This window comes from Aulonocara sp. 'chitande type north' Nkhata Bay, linkage group LG18, assembly GCF_057382095.1.
Source record: "Aulonocara sp. 'chitande type north' Nkhata Bay isolate Kocher_YH1m ecotype deep benthic linkage group LG18, A_spYH_male_GT1.1, whole genome shotgun sequence".
Lineage (NCBI taxonomy): Eukaryota > Metazoa > Chordata > Actinopteri > Cichliformes > Cichlidae > Aulonocara > Aulonocara sp. 'chitande type north' Nkhata Bay.
The window spans coordinates 40,802,885-40,810,042 of record NC_141361.1 but is presented as its reverse complement, the minus strand read 5'-3'; positions in this window follow the sequence as shown (position 1 = coordinate 40,810,042).

Sequence of the window (7,158 nt, the reverse complement as noted above, 5' to 3'; positions counted from 1 at the left end):
GTATTACTAGTAAGTCATAGTATTTCTGCGTTGTTATAGTATTTGTGCTAAAACGTTGTATCTCTGCCAAGTCATAGAATTAATGCAATTTCATAGTTTTTTTTTAGGAAATCTGTTATGTTATAGTATTACTACTAAGTCATAGTATTTCTGCCAAATCATACTATTTGTACTAAATCATAGTACTTGTGCCAAATCATAGTATTTGTTGCACATCATAGTATTGGAACCAAAACATAGTATTTGTCCCAAAGTATCGTATTTGTATGGAGTAATAGTATTTCTTCTAAATCATAGTATTTCAATCAAATCTCAGTAGTTGTGTTAAAATGCAGTATTATTGCCAAATCATAGTATTTGTACCCAATCATAGTATTTTTGCCAAATCGTGGTATTTGTGCCCAAATAATAATTCTGTTATGTTATAGTATTACTACTAAGTCATAGTATTTCTGCCAAATCATAGTATTTGTGTGAATTTGTATACTGTAATATCACTGTATTATGTAGTGGCTAAGTAGGGGCTGTTTACTAAGTGCATCAGTGTAAATAGGTCATCTCTTGTGTTGGAGTGCCCTCTTGTGGCGCCTTTTGGGTAGTGCCTTAGTAAACGGGAACCCTGTAAAAAGTGGCATCAGACTGATTTGTAGTGGAGGAATTTGTTGCCAGTTTTCTTAATCTTTAATCTGTATGCATGTTGTAATGCATACCCTGTTCTTAATCATAGAAACCACACCATATCACCAAATCATAGTATAACTGCACAATAAAGGTTCTTGAGCCACATCAGTGTTTGTGCCAAATCTTAGTATTTCTTCTAAATCCTAGTAATTCTGCTCAATGATAGAATTTCTGCTATGCTGTAGTACTTTTTTCCTAGATTGTAGTACTTCTGCTAAGTCAAAGTATTTCATGTAAATCATAGTATTTCTACCAAGTCCCAGTGTTTCTGCTTAATCATAAATAATGTTTTAGTACAAATTGTATGATTTGGCAGAACTTTCTGTGTTCCAGCACAAATGCTATGATTTGGCAGGAAAAAAATATTATTTAGTATAAATACTAAGTTTTAGCAGAAATACTATGTTTAAACTTTTAAAAATTCTGCTATTTCTGCTGATGTGTGTTATGACTTTTGACCATTGAAATGAATGGAACACATTATCAATGTGGTCACTGATTTTGCATGATGGGCTGAGCTGTGTTTTAGCTCAGTGAGATAAGCATCCGTTCTCAGACTGGGAGGCCTGGGTTCAAATCCAGCTTATGGCAACATTTCTTTCACTTAACAGTTAAACTTTTTTTAAACTCTTTTCAACACAAATTTCATCTTTTTAACCCCTTTTCAGCACAAATCCAAACTTTTTCAACTCTTTTTCAGCAAAAACCTCTTTTCAGCAGAATTCTGCTCATTCAACTCTTTTCAGCAAAATTTTCAGTTTTTTCTGCTGTTTTCAGAAAAAAACTCTTTTCAGCAGAATTCTGCTCATTCACCTCTTTTCAGCAGAAATTCTGCTGATTGAACTCTTTTCAGCAGAATTTTCACCCCTTTATTTTTGCCCAAATTCTGCTTATTCACCTCTTCTGAAAAATTTTCCGCCTTTCCACCTGTTATCAGCACAATTCTCAGTAGCTTCTGCTCATTTCAGCACAATTGTCAATCTCTCCACCTTTTCTTGGTGAGAAAGTGTTTTGCTCAGTGAGCTAAATAGCTGCCCTTTGACCAGGAGGGCCAGGTTCGAATCCTGCTCAGGGCATCTTTTTTTTTTTTTTTGTTTCAACTTTTTCAGCTTTTTTCAGCAGATATCTTCAGCCGTTAAGGCATCCACACTGCATTTTCGCAGGAAATGCAAATTTTTCTAGTTATTGTGTGGATGCTTTAAGCATCCACACTATTGAGTTCCTGTTTCTCTTTATTGTGTGGATGCTTTAAGCATCCACACTATTGAGTTCCTGTTTCTCTTTATTGTGTGGATGCTTTAAGCATCCACACTATTGAGTTCCTGTTTCTCTTTATTCTTTATTATTATTATTCCGGGTGTTTCCGTACACTTTTCGCCGTAGAACTACTTCCACAATTTTCAGCCGATTTTCACCGTTCAAATTTTAAACTATTCAACTATTTTTGCTAATGCCGGCTATGACTTTTGGTATTTTTAACTATTATACTTTTTAAAATATTCCACTTTTTTCCTTTAATTTGTCCCATTGAAATGAATGGGAAACTTCAGCAATTCTGCTAAAATTTGCTTGTTTTTGAAACTTAACTACTTCCTCATACTTTCACCTAGAACAACCATTCAAATTTTAAAATGTTCACAAATTATTGGGCTATTCAGGTATGATTCAGCTTTTTCAAATCTTTTACTGTTTTACTTTTATGCCTCTTAAAGTTTTGAGTTGCAAAATTGTGATTTTTCACAAAATACATGTGTTGTTATGGTTGCTATGCTCTTGGCTTCCAGTGTGCCACTGAAGGTTTTGCAATTTTCGCTTCATGTCCGAACAACTGTTTGCTACTTGCTCAATTTTCACTCAACTTCCACAAATTATACCTCAAAACGTAGGTATTTTTGCTGGCTTTCAGAAAATGTCACTATCATTGTTGTGGTATTCATAGAACTTTCGCAAATCTCCTCAGACTAACACAAGGTCAGAAAACTCTCCATATAAAGTCAATGGAGAGTTTGTTCAAAATCACCGCTGCATTTCTGGAATGAGAGGCATATTCGAATCGTCATATCTCCTTAACGAAGCAAAGTTAAGACATGAGGCTTGTCCCGGCATATCTTCAGACACTCCTGACGCTCACAATTCAAGAATTTCTTTCTCAACTATTACCGTTCTGAAATGAGTTGGACTTGTTTGAGGGTAGGAAATTCGTCCTTCGCTCAGATTTCTTCAGATTTCAAAGTCTGTAAATGAACCACTTTTTTCTCTCGTCATAACTTTTTGTTGGATTTCCATAGAGACCTGAAAATTTCCATGATTGTTCACCAAAGCCTGCTGTCTCTTACGGTGAAAGAATGATATCGATACTCCAAACAGATTTCAAGTTACAAATCGTTGTTTGAGGGCAAGTCAAGGCAGTTTTTGCTTCGCTCTACTCAGTTATGGTGCATTAGAAGTCAAATATCTTTAATAATTCATATTTTAATGATAAATTGTAAACACTGGAAGATTCCCCCATCTCTTCTGAACAAAACGGTGTAAGAATGACCGCTCTAGCCCCTACGGTTTGGGAATTATGGTCATTTGTTTGAGGGGAGTCGTCACTATGAGAAATAGACTGCAATAATCCTGTGCCTCTCTGTGCTGCGTGTGTAAAAAGATGCACCTTTTTTGGCGGGAAAATGTAAACAGCCACTCTGATTGGTGGATTTAAATTCAGCAGCTCTCTCCCTCTGTGTGTGTGTGTGTGTGTGTGTGTGTGTGTGTGTGTGTGTGTGTGTGTGTGTGTTTAGTGGGAGAGAGAGGACCCTGCCCTTATTTGGCAGCATGTCATTGTAGGATTTAAATTGAATATAGTTAGACTGATTGACTGGATTAGAGCCTGTGTTTGTGTGTCCCTCTCTGCATTTCTGTTTCAATATGCCTCCATATTTGTAATTTTGTAAGTTATTGCTATTCTGCTAAATCATAGTATTTCTGGTACTTTTCGGTACTTGTGCTAAATACAGTATTTCTGCTAAATTATAGTATTTCTGCTTTATTATACTATTTGTGCTAAAACATAGTATTTCTACTAAATGTAGTATTTCTGCTTTTTATACTATTTGTGCTAAATTATAATATTTCTGCTTTTTATACTATTTGTGCTAAATTATAATATTTCTGCTTTTTATACTATTTGTGCTCAATTATAATATTTCTGCTTTTTATACTATTTGTGCTAAAACATAGTATTTCTACTAAATGTAGTATTTCTGCTTTTTATACTATTTGTGCTAAATTATAATATTTCTGCTTTTTATACTATTTGTGCTAAATTATAATATTTCTGCTTTTTATACTATTTGTGCTAAATTATAATATTTCTGCTTTTTATACTATTTGTGCTAAATTATAATATTTCTGCTTTTTATACTATTTGTGCTAAATTATAATATTTCTGCTTTTTATACTATTTGTGCTAAATTATAATATTTCTGCTTTTTATACTATTTGTGCTAAATTATAATATTTCTGCTTTTTATACTATTTGTGCTAAATTATGATATTTCTGCTTTTTATAGTATTTGTGCTAAAACATAGTATTTCTACTAAATGTAGTATTTATGCTTAATCATAGTATTTCTATATATATCTGCCAGGTCCCCAGGCAGCCAATCCTCTGTGAGGACTGAGAAATTCAAATTTTCAAATCAGGGCCTGCACGGCTTCCCAGCCAATCATATATGTGTCCTGAGGCATTCAAATTTGCATATTGGGGCCTTCATGGCTTCTAAGCCAGCCAATCATATCTGAGGGCTGAGGAATTCAAATCCACAAATCAGGGCCTGCACAGCTTCCCAGCCAGCCAATCATGTATGTGGGCTCCAGGTATTCAAATTTGCATATTGGGGAATTCGTGGCTTCTAAGTCAACAAGTCATCCATGTCATATATCTCTAAAAATTCATATTTTAATGATAAATTGTCAACACTTGAAGATTCCCCCATCTCTTCTGAACAAAACGGTGTAAGAATGACCGCTCTAGCCCCTATGGTTAGGAAATTATGGTCATTTGTTTGAGGGGAATCCTCACTATGTGAAATAAACTGAAAGAAGCAGGTCTATGTCTCTGTGCTGCGTGTGTAAAAAGATGCACCTTTTTTGGCGGGAAAACGTAAACAGCCTCTCTGATTGGTGGATTCAAATTCAGCAGCTCCCAGGCTGACCTAGAAACTTAGTCCTCTCTCCCTGTGTGTGTGTGTGTGTGTGTGTGTGTGTGTTTGTGTGTGTGTTTAGTGGGAGAGAGAGGACCCTGCCCTTATTTGACAGCATGTCATTGTAGGATTTAAATTGAACATAGTTAGACTGGTTGACTGGATTAGAGCCTGTGTTTGTGTGTCCCTCTGTGCATTTGTGTTTCAATAAGTTATTACTATTCTGCTAAATCATAGTATTTCTGGTACTTTTTGGTACTTGTGCTAAATACAGTATTTCTGCTAAATCATACTATTTCTGCTTTTCATAGGATTTATGTCTAATATAGTATTTCTGCTAAATTATAGTATTTCTGCTTTTTATAGGATTTGTGCCTAACATAGTATTTCTGCTAAATTATAGTATTTCTGCTTTTTATAGGATTTGTGCTTAACATAGTATTTCTGCTAAATTATAGTATTTCTGCTTTTTATACTATTTGTTCTAAATTATAGTATTTCTGCTTTTTATAGGATTTGTGCTTAATATAGTATTTCTGCTAAATTATAGTTTTTCTTCTTTTTATAATATTTGTGCTAAAACATAGTATTTCTACTAAATGTAGTATTTATGCTTAATAATAGTATTTCTATATATTTCTGCCAGGTCCCCAGGCAGCCAATCCTCTGTGAGGACTGAGACATTCAAATTTTCAAATCAGGGCCTGCACAGTTTCCCAGCCAATCAAATAAGTGTCCTGAGGCATTCAAATTTGCATATTGGGGCCTTCGTGGCTTCTAAGCCAGCCAATCATATCTGAGGGCTGAGGAATTCAAATCCACAAATCAGGGCCTGCACGGCTTCCCAGCCAGCCAATCACATATGTGGTCTCAGGCATTCAAATTTGCATATTGGGGAATTCGTGGCTTCTAAGTCAACAAGTCACCCATGTCATATATCTCTAAAAATTCATATTTTAATATTAAATTGTCAACACTTGAAGATTCCCCCATCTCTTCTGAACAAAACGGTGTAAGAATGACCATTCTAGCCCCTACGGTTAGGAAATTACGGTCATTTGTTTGAGGGGAGTCGTCACTATGAGAAATAGACTGCAAAAATCCTGTGTCTCTCTGTGCTGCTGCGTGTGTAAACAGATGCACCTGGATTCAAATTCAGCAGCTCCCAGGCTGACCTAGAAACTTACTTCTCTCTCCCTGTGTGTGTGTGTGTGTGTGTGTGTGTGTGTGTGTGTGTGTGTGTGTGTGTGTGACAGAGAGAGAGAGAGAGAGAGAGAAAGGCTTTTAATGGGATGATCTCATTCTAAGATTTAAATTCAATATATTTAGACTGGTTGACTGAATTGGATCTTGTGTGTGGGTCTCTCTGTGCATGTGTGTTTCCTCATGTGTACATATTTGTGATTGTGTGGCTGTAATACATTTTTTTTGCAGATTTTTGTCATTTAACAAGTATATTTGAGGGACCCTCAGCATGTTCAGCATTTTTTCAGCTGTCCATTTTGCTTTTCCAATTTTTCTGTTTAACTTATTACTATTGTGCTAAATCACACTATTTCTGCTATTTTATAAGATTTGTGCTTAATATACTATTTCTGCTTTTATAGGATTTGTGCTTAATATAGTATTTCTGCTTTTTATAAGATTTGTGCTTAATATAGTATTTCTGCTAAATGTAGTATTTATGCTTAATCATATTATTTCTGCTTTTCATAGGATTTGTGCTTAATATAGTATTTCTGCTAAATTTAGTATTTCTGATTAATTATAGTTTTTCTACTAAATCATAGTACAGTATTTCTGCTTTTTATGGGATTTGTGCTAAAACAAAGTATTTCTACTAAATGTAGTATTTATGCTTAATCATACCATTTCTGCTTTTTATAGGATTTGTGCTTAATATAGTATTTCTGCTAAATTATAGTATTTCTGCCAAATTATAATATTTGTGCTAAAACATAGTCTTAATTTAAAATTACAATATTCATAGTTCATCACAGTGTCTCTGGTAAATCACAATATTTCTGCTCTGTTGTACTATTTTTCTAAATCATAGTGTTTCTGTAATGTTTAAGTATTTTTGGCTAAATATATTCTTTCTGTTATCTTATACTATTTCTCCTAAATTCTTGTATTTTTGAGAAGTTATCATGTTTCTGGTAAGTTACAATATTTCTGCTAAATTCTGCTATGCTATTGTATCTCTGCCAAGTATTATGTTTCCTCTAAGATATTGCAGTTCTGCTAAGTTATTCCATTTTAGCAAACTTCTTTTGCTTCTGCAAAGTTT